Source organism: Geotrypetes seraphini, chromosome 2 (assembly GCF_902459505.1).
Source record: "Geotrypetes seraphini chromosome 2, aGeoSer1.1, whole genome shotgun sequence".
Classification (NCBI taxonomy): domain Eukaryota; kingdom Metazoa; phylum Chordata; class Amphibia; order Gymnophiona; family Dermophiidae; genus Geotrypetes; species Geotrypetes seraphini.
The window spans coordinates 320,580,903-320,597,951 of record NC_047085.1 but is presented as its reverse complement, the minus strand read 5'-3'; the positions used below and the strand labels follow the sequence as shown (position 1 = coordinate 320,597,951).

The window sequence follows — 17,049 nt, the reverse complement described above, 5'->3', positions numbered from 1 at the left end:
CACATAGGTATCCCATTTGTTCTTGAAGTCTGAGATGCTGCGTGCCTCGACCACCTGCACTGGAAGCTCGTTCCAATGCTCAATCACTCTCTCCGTGAAGAAGTATTTCCTGGTGTCTCCACGAAACTTCCCTCCCCTGAGCTTGAGCGGATGTCCTCTTGTGGTCGAGGGTCCCCTGAGAAGAAAGATATCATCTTCCACCTCTACCCGTCCCGTGATGTACTTAAATGTCTCAATCATGTCTCCCCTCTCCCTACGCTCCTTGGCCATGGACATCCAACCATAGGACATTCAACTTTGTCCATCATTTTTGGCAACAAAAATGTACAAGTTCAAAACGTCCAGATCCAGATTATTTGGTCTACAGAACCTTAGAGAGCACTGCTGTGAACATAAGAATAGCCTTGCTGGGTCAGACCAATGGTCCATCAAGCCCAGTAGCCTGTTCCCAGAGTGGCCAATCCAAGTCCCTAGTACCTGGCCACTCCAGGGCAAGCAGTGGCTTCCCCCATGTCTTTCTCAATAACAGACTATGGACTTTTCCTCCAGGAAATTGTCCAAACCTTACTTACAACAAACTGCACTATCCGCTCTTACCACATCCTTTGGTAACACATTCCAGAGTTTAACTGTTCTCTTGAGTGAAAAAATATTTCCTCCTATTGGTTTTAAAAGTATTTCTTGTAACTTCATCGAGTGTTCCCTAGTCTTTGAAATTTTTGACAGAGTGAAAAATCGATCCACTTGTACCCATTCTACTCCACTCAGGATTTTGTAGACTTCAATCATATTTCCCCTCAGCCATCCCTTTTCCAAGCTGAAGAGCCCTAACCTTTTCAGCCTTTCCTCATACGAGAGGAGTTCTTTCCCCTTTATCATCTTGGTCGCTCTTCTTTGAACCTTTTCTAGTGTCGCTATATCTTTCATGAGATAAGAAGACCAGAACTGAACACAATACTCTAGGTGAAAGCGCACCATGGAGTGATTCAAGAGCATTATAACATTCTTAGTCTTAACTATCACCTTTTAAATAATTCCTAGCATCTTGTTTGCTTTTTTGGCCACTGCCACACACTGGGCAGAAGGTTTCATTGAATTGTCTACAATGACACCCAGATCCTTTTCTTGGGCACTAACCCCCAAGGTGGACCCTAGCATCTGGTAATTGTGATTTGGGTTATTCTTCCCAATGTGCATCACTTTGCACTTGTCCACATTAAATTTAACCTGCTGCCACTTGGATGCCCAGTCTTCCAATTTCCTAAGGTCTGCCTGCAATTTTTCACAATCCACATGCATTTTAATACTTTGGACAGTTTAATAATAATATTTTATTCTTATATACCGCCAGACCACGAATGGTTCTAGGCAGTTCACAGCAGATAAGGCTGAACATCCAGCGAATATACAGTTAAAAAGATACATCAATTTCTAGAATATACACAATACATGTTGTATTTAAAAAGTCATTCCAATTTCCAGATCATTTATAAATAAGTTAAATAGCACTGGGCCCAGTACAGATCCCTGCAGCACTCCACTGTTTACTCTCCTCCATTGAGAAAAATAACCATTTAACCCTACCCTCTGTTTTCTCACCTATCCCATGACTCTTTAATATTCTCAGGAGCCTCTCATGAGGAACTTTGTCAAACGCTTTCTGAAAATTTAGATACACTACATCAATCGGCTCACCTTTATCCACATGTTTATTCACACCTTCAAAGAAGTCAAGCAAATTGGTGAGGCAAGATCTCCCTCAGCTGAACCCATGCTGACTCTGTCCCATTAAATCTCTGCAGGTGTTTTTGAAGAATTGGCTTGCGACTTAATAAAATTTTCCTAGCGAGTCCCAACCATAAATTAACAAACACTTCCCTCAAATTGAATGGTCTAGATTACCCTATCCACCCCACCATAAAAATCCTCGGAGTCATCCTGGACCGCACCCTGACCTTCGATGACCATACCAGCGCCCAGGTGAAAAAATGCTTCTGCACCCTCTGGAAACTTCGCACCATCAAACGTTACTTCGACCACCTAGCCTTCCGACTACTTGTTCAATCTCTGGTATTAAGAATACTAGACTACTGCAACATCATTTACCTGGGATCCTATAAAAATACCATCAAACGTCTAAGAATAGTCCAAAATGCGGCCGTTTGCCTCATTTACGATCTCAAAAAATACGACCATGTTAGCCCCTATTACATTAAACTGCACTGGCTTCCAGTAGAAGCAAGGATCATCTTTAAGTTCGCCTGCCTCTGCTTCAAAACTTTAACAGGCTCTTCTCCAATTTACCTGTCTGAGCACCTTGAAATAGCAAGCCCCTCACGCACACGAAACGCCTACCTGTTCACCTTTCCCTCCCTAAAAGGCTGCCTCTACAAGAGGTTCCTTGATAGAACCCTAGCATTCCAAGCGGGCAAATGGAACAATTGCCTAACTGCCCTCATCTCCAACTCTCCACCCTACCAATTGTTCAGGAAGTCACTAAAAACCTACCTCTTTGACAAATTCCACTAACTCTCCCCTCCCTCCTTCCCTGCCCCCTCCCTGACCTCGATATGCCTCCAAACTCTCTCACTTCGCCTACCTCTTTGACAAATTCCGCTAACTCTCCCCTCCCTCCTTCCCTGCCCCCCTCCCTGACCTCGATATGCCTCCAAACTCTCTCACTTCATCTGAAGAAAAGAAGGTTCAGACCTAGAAACCTATCAGGCTGGTTTGACTCAGAGCTCCTTGGGATAAAGAGAGAATTAAGAAGATTAGAAAGGAAGTGGACAAAGTTAGGAACACCAGAATCCAGAGACGCCTGGCGCCAAATGCTAGCTAACTACAAAAACACCATCTCTAAAAAGAAAAAAACCTTCTACGCCAACATTATAGGCAACACCTCTGTAAACAGTAGCAAATTATTCAAACTTGTCAATGACCTGTTTGACACCCACCCCTACACAAACCCAGTAGAAGATTCCATGATCACAGCACACGACCTGGCCGATTTCTTCAACTCAAAAATATCTAAATCAAGACTTGCCCTCCCAAACACACAAGACTCCCACTGGAACTACACCATCCTCCTGGACCCTGATTCCTCTTCTAAAGCCGACATGAGCTGGTCCAACTTCAAGGAAACTGACTGGCTATCGTTCATCAAGTACTACAATAAATATACAAAATCTTACTGCAAATTAGACCCCTGCCCCCCCAACGTGATGAAATCTGCCCCCATTAGCTTCAAAACCAACCTTCTAAGCTGGATCAATCTACAATTATCCGTTGGGAAATTCCCAGAAGAACTAGGCCAAATTATTATTACCCCTATAAAAAAGAACAAAAAAGAAGCAACCAACAACATCTCCAACTACAGACCCGTCGCAAATATCCCTCTGGCTGCCAAATTAATGGAAGGCCTGGTAAATGCTGACCTAAACAAATACTTAGACAAATTCAACCTACTGCATACCAACCAATCTGGTTTCGGACCCGGCTTCAGCACCGAAACCATAATGGCCTCCCTTCTAAACTTCCTACACTCCCTTCTCAGTCAAGGCTCCAACGCTTTGATCCTCCAATTGGATCTAAGCAGCGCCTTTGACCTAGTTGACCACTCCATCATGCTGAACTGTTTAGAGTCAATAGGTATCTCAGGAAACACCCTTACCTGGTTCCGGGGATTTCTCGAACTCAGGTCTTATCAAGTACTCAAAGATGATAATCTCTCCTTCAGCTGGAACAACAACTGTGGACTCCCCCAAGGCTCCCCGCTCTCACCGACTCTCTTCAATATCTACCTCATCTCATTGTGACACCTATTACAGAGCTTAAATCTCACCTTCCACATTTACGCTGACGATATCACCGTAGTACTTCCATTATCCGATATTTCTCCGAATTTCATCACTTACCTATCCAATATCCTAAACCAAATAGAACTCTGGATGAAGGCCTACAAACTCAAACTGAACACAGAAAAAACCAAATTTTTCCTAGCCTCTCCCAACGAGCAGATAAAAGATAACAAGATCCACGTGAATGGCAAAGATTACGAAATTGATCAATCTATTAAAACACTAGGGGTTACCCTTGACAGACACCTAACACTAGAAAAACACACTGATCTAATGTTCAAAAATGTATCTCTACCCTTTGGAAACTGCGCACCATCAAAAAATTCTTCGACGAATCATCCTTTCGTCTACTAGTACAGGCCTCCATCTTGAGTACTCTGGACTACTGCAACATCATATTTTTGGGAGCATACAAAAAGTCCCTCCAAAAGCTAAGATTAATCCAAAACACTGCCGTCCGTCTCATCTTCGGACTCAAGAAATGGGAACATATCTCTCCATACCTCCAAATACTCCACTGGTTACCAGTAGAATCCAGAATACTTTTCTAGTTTGCCTGCATCAGCTTCAAAGCAATCTTCGGGATGCTACCAACTTACCTAGCTTCCCAATTCCTCACCTACTGCCCAAAAAAGACCTCCCGCAGAACAAACCTCTTCACTTACCCATCCCTGAAATCGTGTCACTACAAGAAGTACCTAAACAGAATGCTTTCTTTCCAGGCAGCCCAACTGAACACATGGCTAGCAAAACCAATACTCGAAGCCACATCATACGCGGACTTCAGAAAATCTCTGAAGACCCGCCTCTTCAACACCACCTAAACTCTCCCCTCCTACCAGTTATAAACCAACTCGAAAGTCCTCCACCTTCCTTTCCCCCCCCAATGTTTAATGCTGTACCTCTCTTACGCTCATCATATATATCTAGCTGTAAACAGCATTGATCCCTTGTAACTGTTCATATTGTATCATCCTATAACTTAGTATAACATCCTGTATCTGATTGTAAACATCCTGTAACTGTTCTCTTGTTAATATCCTGTACCTTATTGTAATCACCCCAGTACCTGCTCACTTTGTATTATCCTGTATCCTACTGTTAACACTGTACTCTCTCTAGACACGACTTCACTGTAAACCGCTTCGAACTTAGGGTATAGCGGTATATAAGAAATAAAATTATTATTATTATTATTACCTTGCCAAGCCACTATATGGCCTCTCATAATCAATCTCTGTTTTATCTAAATGTCCTGTCTTTGTTACGCCTTTATATTATATGCCTTATCATTGCCCTGTATGTAACATCGCTGTAAATGTACAGTCTCTTCTTTTGTTAACCGCATTGAACTTCCATGGTATTGCGGTATACAAGAATAAAGTTGTTATTATTATTATTAAAAGACGCCACTGGAAAGACCCATTGAATGATCGATGGAGCATAGCTCATCAATGCAACAGCTAAGTGAACTTTAATATCCATTACTGTTGCTTGGTGGTGCAGCAGATAACCTGTGCAGTGCTATTGTATATATTTTTTAACTTTGAGAACATCACGGCTTTAAATTATCCTTTAGGCTTTAGTGCCTAGGCAGAATCAGAAAAGTTTTGAAAAGAACTATTGGGAGTTTTATGGCCCATGAAGCTGATCTGAGGCCTTTTTCTCCCAATATTATTATTGCTGGTTCTGTAGGTGGATGTGTGCTCATGATTGAAAGTTTAGAGACGGTAGGGGATCTAGCTGTAAAAGGCAGGCTATATATGAGTTAGAAAAGGATAAATGGTAATTGAAATCACCCATTATTATACTGTTGCCCAATTCACCAGCTTTCCTATTCTCTGAAAATATTTCTTCATCTGTCTGCTCATTTTGTCCCGGGGACAGTAGTATAACCCTACCTTTATATTCCTTCCCTTCACACACGGAATTTCTATCCATATGGATTCCACACTGCTATCACGTCATGCAAAATGTTTATTTTATTATATTCAATTCTTTCTTTGACATATAGCGCAACCCCCCCCCCTCCAATTTGATCTACTCTATCCTTGCAATATACTTTGTACCCAAGTAATACAGGGTCCCATTGATTGTCCTCCTTCCACCAGGTCTCTGAGATGCCTATTATATCTTCCTCATCATTCAGAGCTTTATACTATAACTCCCCTATTTTATTTTTTAGTCTTCCAACATTTGTATACAGACACTTCAAATTGTGTTTTTTCCTTGTAACTATTGGCTGCTGCTAAGACAGGGAAAATCTGAGTCTTTTACTCTGCCTTCCTCTTAAACCTGCTTGGCTTTCTTTCACCATTATTGAAACCCCTCTACTGGGACTCCCTAAATATCCTGTTTCTTTTTTAAAATTTATCTTTATTTAACATCAAAGAAAAACACCTTGGATAAGGAAAAATAACAATATCCAATAAGGAAATAATACATATAATGTTAACATAAATATACTATGAAAATAGTCCACAACTTAGGGAGAGAGAATCAAGCACTGTCAAGGGTAGTTGAATTTCAAGGAAAAAAAGAAAGCATAGAAACATAGAAAACATAGAAAGGTGACGGCAGAAAAGGGCTACAGCCCATCAAGTCTGCCCACTCTACTGACCCACCCCATTAAGTCTGAGTGCTGCTCGACCCACGTAGGGATCCCACGTGGATGTCCCATTTATTCTTAAAGTCGAGCATATCTACTCGTAAATACAGAGCAAAATCCGTTGTATATCATACTAAACAATCTGAGCAGTGATATCGGTAGGCATCTCTGGGGCTACGGAAGCGGCTTTGCCCTCCAAGAAAAATTGTAACTGATCAGGTTCATAAAAGACATATCTATTAGCTTGATACATAATACAACATTTGCAAGGAAAGCGCAGCTGAAAGGTAGCTCCTAAACTCAATACAGATTGATGAAATATTAGAAATTTTTTCCGCCGGGATTGCGTCCACTTAGAAACGTCAGGAAAAACAGCTTCCTAAATATCCTATTTCAATAGTATCCTTCAAGGATACTTCAAGTTTCAGGTTTATTTTTAACTTATTGAATCGCTTAATTTAATTTGCTAAACGATTTACAAATAAAAAGAAAAAAAGGTGTACACATTAAGTTAATTATAATAGATTAAATAAGTTTGACATACTAACATACAAACTAACAGATACATAAGGGAAGAAAGGGCAGAACTACAATTGTATATATAAAAGGAAACATAAATGGTGAGAACAGCAGGTAAGGTGAATAAGATAAAAAAAAGAAAAAAATTATGATTATAGGTTAAAAGCTTCTTTTGCCTTTAAAATGTTTTAGGTCATTTTCCTCTCTTATATACTGAGGTAAAGTGTTCCTTCCCAAATTAGCCACTCCTGGGCAACTGTCAGCTTTCCTCCACATCTCAGCTTAAAAGCTGCTCTATCTCCTTTTTAAATGTTAGTGCCAGCTGCCTGGTTCCATCCCGGTTTAGGTGGAGCCAATTCTTTCAGAAGGTTGCCCAGTTCCTAACAAATCTAAATCCCTCATCCCTACACCTTTATTTTAACCACGCATTGAGACTTTGGAGTTCTTCCTGCCTCTTGGGTCCTGCATGTAGAACTGGGAGCATTTCTAAAATTACTATCTTGGAAGATCTGGATTTCATCTTTCTAGCTTAGAGCCTAAATTTGGCTTCCAGAACTTCCCTCCCACATTTTCCTATGTCATTGGTATCTACATGTACCAAGACAGCTGGCTCCTCCCCAGTACCCTAATATGGAAGCCCTGCAAGTGCTATCAGGGAAGAGTGCATGCTCTCTGCAAATAGCGTGCCTTTTTTTTGCAAATAGTGCACAATATTATTGGTGAGCAAAAATACCCCCACAAAATATTATTGTTTCTGCTCATTTTCATTTGTTCACAATATGCAGTGACATGGAGTATGTCATTTGACATTTCCTATGTTGTTGCAAATGACAACCCAACCCTACTGTGCTCATGTATGGATAATTGTATTCCAACAAATATTCACCCAAAATGGATTTGTAAAATGAATCAAAAGTGGCAGTGCATGCAAATAGATCTCATACATATTCATTGTAGAGAACCTTAAAACCCGACTGGGTTGCAGCTCTCAAATACAATTTAATGGCCTAACTCTCAAAATTAGAAACATTTATTCAATCAATTTTCTATGCTAGGGGTAGGCAATTCCGGTCCTCGAGAGCCACAGGCAGATCAGGTTTTCAGCATATCCACAATGAATATGTATGAGATGGATTTGCATGCACTGCCTCCTTGAGATGCAAATCTATCTTGTGCATATTTATTGTGGATATCCTGCAAATCTGGCATGCCTGTGGATCTCGAGGATTGGAATTGCCTACCCCTGTTCTATACCATTCTCCCAGGGGAGCTCTGAACGGTTTACATGAATTTATTCAGGTACTCAAGCATTTTTCTCTGTCAGTCCAGTGGACTCACAATCTATTTAATGGAACCCCTTCTACAAAGCCGCGATGGCAAGTCCTGGCATGGCAAATGTGACGCAGCCCATAGGAATTGAATGGGCTGCGTCGCATTTGCTGTGTGGCTTTTTAAAAGGGGCCCATAAATCTTTTTAATATTGGGCCCCTTAATACTCATCTTATTCTGCATTGCTAATTGTTTCCAATAAAACAAGACAAACTGTTTTAACACAGCAGCTCTGTCAGAAAATGTATTGTCAAATTTTTCATTGTGTTGGTGTGCAGAAAACCCACGGTCACTGGTACCAAACCTGGGATCTTCAGTACCATGAGAAAAAAAAAAAATACAGGAAATATTCCTATTAAAACAACAACAACAAAAATTCAAATTATTGCATTTCCCTCATAGGTTAAAATTTGACTTTGCAATTTTACTTGCAGACAGCTGTGAATTATTTTCTGCTATAATAAAAGCACAAAATATAATAAAATAAAAATAAAGTTTGAAATCAAAATCCATCATATCATAACAAAGCTTTGTTCATTAGCTCTCAGGGCTAGAAGGGTATGAACCAAGATTGATAACAGGTACAGAGCTGACCTGACATTTTATATAAAGAGATTTTTATCCTTGCTGAGCATGTGTTGAATTATAGAACAGGAGTACAAAGTCCAGTTGTATTAGCATATTAAGGAGAAGTAGCTATAATTCAGTGAATAATGTATTGCAGTGAATTGTGCAGCATAACATACAGCTCACAGAATGTGAATCACAGCATGAAAATGTGTCCTGTCTAGCATATTAGTCAAATATTATTTAATTAATAATTATAATGTCCTGCGGTGATATCAAATGCACCACAATGCCTGTATAATGAAATATAAATGTAGGCAGCCTTTTGGCAATGGTAACTTTTTTTTTTCCTCTAAAAATTATATTTGTTCCCTTCTTATTCAGGAGGAATTGCAAATGAAAAATGTCCTACAATGTGGCATTTCTTGTATTGAAGAGATATCAATTTTGGATGTGAACTATAAGGGCTAATCTATACAGGGCGCGCACTCTGATGAGAACATGATTAACTCCACCTACCTCTTACTATGAGCGTCAGAGCATTTAGCACCCCAGACCGCATCAGAAACCTCTACCGCGGCTTAGTAAAAGAGGGCCTAAATGCTGAATCGCACTTCACCAGCTACGCCTTAGCCAGCTCCGGAAACCTGGAAATTCAACGCCAGTGTCCAGATGTGGCCCGGCATTGAATTTCCAGGTTTAACGCCGATGGAGATCAGCAAAACGCTGAATGCTGCCAGCTGAATATTGGGTCCAGTATTTCTGTTTTTATTTATTTTATTTTCTTTACCCCTCTTTTATTAAGCCAGGAGCGCTAAATGCTCCTATGTGGCTCCGCCGCACATGGAATCCCTATAAGTATCAGAGCAGCGTCGGAGCATTTAGCACCCCAGGCCACGGTAGAAACCTCTACCATGGCTTAGTAAAAGAGGGCCTTTATTTGGTGTTTATGTAGCATCTATCAAGGTTATTTAAGCGATTTACAATCGGGTACTCAGTCATTTTCCCTATATGTCCCGGTGGGCTCACAATCTTATCTAAAGTACCTGGGGCAATTTACAGGTTGCTGCTCAATTTCACTACCTTAGACATCCGGGAATTCCAAGTTTTCACTTAAGGGGACTAAAATACCTGGAAGAATAATTGAAAGCAGACCCTGCTGCTAGGTGCTGAAGAACTCCTTAAAATCCTTAACAGCTGGCTGCTAGGCTTCTAAAATGGAAATTTCTTACAGTGCATTTGCTCTCAGGCTATCCATCTGGAAACTGAAATCTAATTTCTTGATGGTATCTCAAACCTCTTCATTCCTCTCTCCCTTCTTTTCCAACTCTCTGCATTTTCCTCTATCCCTTACTTAATTTCCCAATTACTTACACTTTAGGTCCCAAGGCCATGTGTCTTTAAAATTGTACCTTCCAGCAAGCTTTATCCAAGAATGACATCAACTCCTCTCTGCTTTTTCCTCTGAGGCCTCATCATGGCCTGCTGCCCAATTTTTAGAAAAGCACAAATACGCAGCTACAATATCTGCAGATAGAAGGTGTCCTCTGACTTTTGGTTGACTGTTATGTTGCTTATTTATTCTGGGCTCCTTATACAGATGCAGTAGAGGTTTCTACCGCGGGCCGGCGAGGTAAACGCTCTGAAACTCATAGGAATTCTATGAGCATCAGAGCATTTACCTTGCCAGCCTGCAGCTTGGTAAAAACGTTTGTTTGTATGAAATGCCTAAAAGTTTCTATTCCTTACCAGGAATGCATCTATCTCCATAGAGATGTTTACAGTGATATCAGAGAGGAGAGAAGCAACTTGGCAAGAGTTAGGGGTCCTTTTATTAAGGTGCGCTAACCGATTTAGCGCACATTAAATGTTAAGGCATCCATTATATCCTATGGGCATCTTAGCATTTAGCGCGTACTAATCTTTAGTATGCACTAAATCAGTTAGCACACCTTAATAAAAGGACCCCTTAGACACTGCTCACTTACAGGTATCTGTTTTAAGAAGTTTGTAATGGAAGATTAAGATGAGGTTTATAATCAAAAGAAGAGCAATTCGTTGGATTTTTGTGCTGTCATTAATGGGCATAAAGCTGTGCGTGTTACACATGCACATTATGTATCCCATTAAAAAAGCACCCCCTCCCCGCCAATGACAGCTCTCCACACACACTGGCAATGCAAACCGACCCCCTCATCCTTGCAGCAGTGAAAACGGCAGGAGGAATGCCTACTTCCTGCTATACTGGAATGTACGCAGGTGAGGCTGGACTCATTTAGAGCACTGGTCTTTGACCTGAGGGCCGCCCCGTGAGCTGACTGCTGGGTAGGATGGACCACCGGTCTGACCCAGCAGCGGCAATTCTTATGTTCTTCCTGCCGTGCTGACCCCACCCCCATGAAAGAAAATTGGCAGGAGGGAAGCCCACTCCCTTCTGCCAATGGAGGCCCCCCAACCATTCCCTACTCTCCCTCTTTCCCCCCCCCCAAAAGGGAAGGAGGGATACCCACTCCCTCCTTTTATTGTGATTCCCCCTCCCCCACAGTAGTGATATGCGAAGGCCCACTCCAACACCAGGTGCCCTCCCAAACATTCCCTACCCTCCCACTCCTCCCCCCCCCAAAAAAAAAATGTAGGAGGCATGCCCACTCCCTCCTGCCACCGAATGCTCCCCCGAACCCTCCCCCAGTACCTTTTAGCATTGGCAGGAGGAGGAAAGCAAGGGCCCTTCTCTTTCAAGGTCCGCTGATCCTAAATGGCGGACTTTCCCTCGGTGCTTTTTAACATATTTATCAATGATCTAGAGATGGGAATAACTGGTGAGACAATTAAATTTACTGATGACAAAGTTGTTCAAAGTTTTTAAATCACAAGAGGATTGTGAACAAGATGACCTTCTGAGACTGGGAGACTGGATATCAAAATGGCAGATGATGTTTAATGTGAGCAAGTGAAAATTAGTGTGGGAAAGCGGAACCCAAAGTGTTCAAATCCAAGCTAAAGGCCCACTTTTATGAAACTGCTTTCAACTCTTCAACTCCCCATCACTGCTGTCAGATACTTATACCCACTATAACCTCCCCAACCCTGAAATGTCCTGTCTAAATTAGATTGTAAGCTCTTCTGAGCAGGGACTGTCTATTGTATGCTAAAATGTACAGCGCTGCGTGCGCCTTTCAGCGCTATAGAAATAATAAAAAGTAGAAGTAGTAGATTCACTGCCCAGGAAAAGGATCTAGGTGCCATTTTTGAGGATACGTTAAAACCCTCAGCTCAATGTGTGGTTGCGGCTAAGAAGGCAAATAGAATGTTAGGAATTATCAGGAAAGGAATGGAAAACAAAGACTACTGCAATGCCCTCTACAAAAGCATAACAAAAAAAGAAATAAGACTCCAGATAGTACAGAATACTGCAGCAGAAATTATATTTAATGCAAAAAAAACACGATCATGTTACTCCCCTCTTACACAAAGCACACTGGTTACCGGTAGAACTTAGAATCACCTATAAAATCCTTTGCTAACATTCAAAACCCAACAAAATAACCAGCCAGAATTCATTGACAGACTTCTTATTACATATAACCCCTCTAAGACTCTTCGATCTTCAGCTCAGAATCTTCTTTCTATCCCGTCATTAAAGTACATAAACACAATGAGGTCGACTATCTTTACAGTGACAGCTCCCTCTCGATGGAATTTCATCCCAGCTTATTTATGAGATGAATCAATTCGTAGTCACTTCAAGACAAAGCTGAAAACATTTTTATTTGTTAATGCCTTTGAGACCTAACTGCCCTTGTAAGGGCGACCTAATACGATTCTACCTTCAGCCACCCCTTCTACTGTTTTTCCCCTATTCATTCTCTTTTACTTTGAATATTGTAGTTCTCGCCTTCTTATCTTCTGTTCCTGTTTGTCAAGGTTTTCATGTCTTTGAATGTAGTAGTCATTCCTAGAGATACCTTGTAACTTTATTTAAAATTTCTTATACTGCCTAATCAGACTTCTAAGAGGTGTAGAAAATCATAAAAACTTACGTTGGCTAAAATACAAACTTAAACTTGAAACAATGCCCTTGTATCGCTCTGAGGTATGGCCGCACCTCAAATATTGCGTCGTTGTATCTTAAAAACGCTACAGAGGAATTAGAAAAGGTACAGAGAAGGGCAATGAAAATGATAAAAGCGATGGGATGATTTTCCTATGACGAAAGGCTAAAGCAGCTAGGGGTGGTATGATAGAGATCTATAAAATACTGAGTGGAGTGGAAAGGGTAGATGTAAGAACATAAGAATAGCCTTACTGGGTCAGACTAATGGTCCATCAAGCCCAGTAGTCCATTCTCACAGTGGCCAATCCAGGTCACTAGTACCTGGCCCAAACCCAAGATGTAGCAATATTCCATGCTACCGCTACAGGGCAAGCAGTGGCTTCCCTCTTGTCTTTCTCAATAACAGACTATGGACTTTTCCTCCAGGAACTTGTCCAAACCTTTCTTAAAACCTGCTATTCTATCCTCTCTTAACACATCCTCTGGCAACGCGTTCCAGAGCTTAACTATTCTCTGAGTGAAAAAAAAATGTCCTTCTATTGGTTTTAAAAGTATTTAATTTAATTCAATTTTAACTTATTTCTTATATACTGCTATACTGTGACATTCAAAGCGGTTTACAAGAAAGATACATTTAGTCAGTACATGAGATACAAGGTGAGAGAGACATGTGGTCAGTGCTTGAGATACAAGATAAAGAACATACAGTTTGTGCTTGAGATGCGAGGGTGAAAAAAAACATTTAAACTGGAATTCAATTACGTGTAACTTCATCGAGTGTCCTCTAGTCTTTGTCATTTTTGACAGGGTGAAAAAGCGATCCACTTGTACCCGTTCTCCTCCACTCAGGATTTTGTAGACTTCAATCATATCTCCCCCTCAGCCCTAACCGTGTTAGTCTTTCCTCATATGAGAGGAGTTCCATTCCCTTTACCATCTTGGTTGCTCTTCTTTGAACCTTTTCTAGTGCCACTATAACTTTCTTGAGTTTTTCTGGTGCAGGTAGGGGAATCGAGGGTGCTTAAATAACCCAACAGTGTTTATGGGTCCCAGCCAATATTCAGCCAGGACCAGCATAACTGTCTTATTCTAGTCCTGGCTGAATATTAGCCAGGACCAATATTTGCTCTAGCAGCCGACACTTACAATTAGGCCCAAATTTTCAGTGCAAGTGACTGAACATGGTCTGGCCCTGAGTATCTGGGCTTAATCTAGCCAGTGATTGTCAGGGTTTAAAAATACCACTGGCTGCATATCAGCTGGAAAGGCTTTTTAGTTCTTAGATATAGAATCTTGGCCTGAGATGCTTCTTTTATATTGAAATTTCTGTATGGTTTATGGTAAGTGTTTTGTGATATACAGTGGTAAACAATTTCTTTTCTTTGAGCCCAAACAGTTGATAGTTTCTCTTGTATCTAGAGAAGAAACCAATATAGTTGTTGGCTGATAGATTTAATATCTGAGCACCAGTCAGCTAGTTTGCAACTCTTGCCCTTCTGCTTGATTGATTGATAATATTATTTCCTGATATTTTTTTATATATAATTTCCTGATATTTTTATAACTATATCTATATATTTCTTTTCTTAGGCCTCTTTATTTTGTGGGCTAAAATTTTCTTTTAATTTTCTTTGTTAATATATTTTGTGTTGTTCTTCATTCAAGTGTTGCAATAAATAAAAATTATATTTAAAAACAAACAAACGTAGGCCCTCTTTACTAAGCCACGGTAGAGGTTTTTAACCACAGCCCAGAGCTCATAGGACTTCAGAGCATTTAATGGTCTAGGCCACAGAAGAAACCTCTACCATGGCTTAGTAAAAGGAGGGGGGGGTTTAGAGTTGTCATTTATAATCTTATTTAGTTAGTTACCGTATTTTTTGCTCCATAAGATGCACTTTTTCCAACCCCATAAAGGGAGTAGAAATAAGGGTGCATCTTATGGAGCGAATACCCAACCCCCTCCAGTTATCTTTTTATAATTCTAAGACCCTCCCTCGCTGCCTGCCTGGTTCCCCGAGCACTGACAGCTGACGCGGCTGCCTGCGAGTCCTCTTCCCTTGTGGCAGAGTGGCGCACAAGGCTGCCAGCCTGGTCCCGTGCCGCTTCCCGCGAGAGTTCTTAATAGAAGAGTTCTCACGGGAAGTGGCATGGGACCAGATTTACAGCCTTGTGCGCCGCTCTGCCACAAGGGAAGAGAACTCTGTGGAAGCCGCAGCACCTGTCAGTGCTCGGGGAACCAGGCAGGCAGCCGTGTCCAGCGAGGGAGGGCGTCAGAATTTTTAAAAAGTAACAGTGTGGGGTAGGGAGGCTAGGAGCTAGGGGGAGGCCTGCTTGCCTGCCTGGTAGGCCTGGGAGGGAGGTAGGCCTGTCTGCCTGCCTGAGAGGGATGCCTGGGAGGGGGGAGGTGTGCCTGACTGCCTGCCTGGGGGGCTGCCTGGGAGGGGAGGGGCATGCCTGCCTGGGGGGGTAGGCCTGGGAAGTGGTATGCCTGCCTGCCTGGGGGTAGGCCTGGGAGGTGTAGGCCTGTCTGCCTGGGGGGCTGCCTGGGAGGTGGGAGGTCTGCCTGCCCTGTCCCTACCTGCATGCCAGCCACTAGGCCTGCCTGCCCTATCCCCTGTCCCAGCCTACCACTAGACCACCAGAGGGGGGAGAGGGTGCAGAGCTTGGCAAGGAGTGTGGGGTTGAGCCTGGCAAGAAGAATTTGGTTCAGAATGGGTTTTTTTCTTGTTTTCCTCCTCTAAATCTAGGGTGCGTCTTATGGAGGGAAAAATACGGTAGTTTTATAGCCTGTCCTCCCCAAGAGCCCAGAACAGGTTACAAATCATATTTCTAAAAAATGTAGCGGGACTTGTCTGGGTAGTTGCTGCTCCTATTTGTATAAATCCCACTTTTTGGGTTATATCCAGATTTTTAGTGGTACTTACCTGGATAAAGCTGCAGAATATCTGGTCAGACCACATTGACACTATCCAGGGAAGTGCTGGGGCAATTCAAGGGTGAAGTCTGAGTGGAAAACAACAAAAGGTTGTGGAACAGAAGATTGGATAAACCAGTATGTAGTTTAATAAGCATCCAAATTAAAAAAAAAAATCTTAAAAACAATTCACAAAAGGCATATACAGGTCACAAGTGGCCCACAAGATAAAAAACAAATAATATACCAAATACAAATGACCCAACAGGGGCCGTGTTTCGTCAAAATAAAAATGCCTTCCTCAGGGGGCTTATTAGGGTCACAAAAAATTCCAAGTAGTTAAGAGGCTACAAACAAACTGCACAGCACACAAGCTTAAAATGTATGCCTACATTGGAAGCTTGTGTACTGTGCAGTTTGTTCCACAATCTTTTTGTTGTTTTGTTAATTCATGTCCTTATGTGGAACCTTTTGGTATTATTTGTTTTGGAGTCTGAGTGAATCCAGGATTTACAGGGTTAGGATTACATTCTGTAAGTAGCGCCCAAATTTGGACACTGAAAAATATGAGCCCTGAGGGCCAGATTCTGTAACCTGGTGACTGCCTAAAAAAAAGGCCGCCGATTATGTGTCAATCACACAACAGCGCCGGTTACAGAATTGTGTTTAAATTCAGCCAAGTCAGATGGCTGAAATGTAGGCCCAGAAAACCCTCTCCTACTTTTCAGCTGTGGGATCTTAAAGTCAGGCCGCAGCAGCCATAAACTGATCGTGGCAGGGGAAGTTATCCCTGATCGGCTGAGTTGGCAATGCTCCCCAAGGCCGCGGGGATGACATGCGATCGGCAGCTGCCTCTTAGGTGTCCTTTAGAGAATCAGGCCCTAAGGCAGGGGTGTCAAAGTCTCTCCTCAAGGGCCGCAATCCAGTCAGGTTTTCAGGATTTCCCCAATGAATATGCATGAGATCTATTAGCATACAATAAAAGCAGTACATGCAAATAGATCTCATGCATATTCATTGGGGAAATCCTGAAAACCCGACTGGATTGCGGCCCTTGAGGAAGGACTTTGACACCCCTGCCCTAAGGGTTCATAGGCTAACTATGTACTAATCAATTAGTGTGCAATGATGTAGCTGCGCTAACCGATTAGCACTGGGCACACTTACTCTCTGCCTTCAAACACATACACACACACTA

At 41.9% G+C, this 17,049-nt stretch overlaps 1 protein-coding gene across 16 annotated transcripts in view; it reads right to left on the bottom strand.

The window, feature by feature from the left end:
* GADL1 (glutamate decarboxylase like 1) overlaps positions 1–17,049 on the bottom strand; it is a 426,028-nt gene that overhangs the window by 276,152 nt on the left and 132,827 nt on the right. For 7 of the 16 annotated variants that reach the window (XM_033930132.1, XM_033930134.1, XM_033930128.1 and 4 more), the window contains one exon: positions 15,862–15,940. The exons of the other annotated variants lie outside the window; for them this stretch is intronic. The gene's annotated coding sequence lies outside the window, so the exon portion shown is untranslated. The remainder of the gene's footprint in view (positions 1–15,861; positions 15,941–17,049) is intronic. 16 annotated transcript variants of the gene reach the window in all.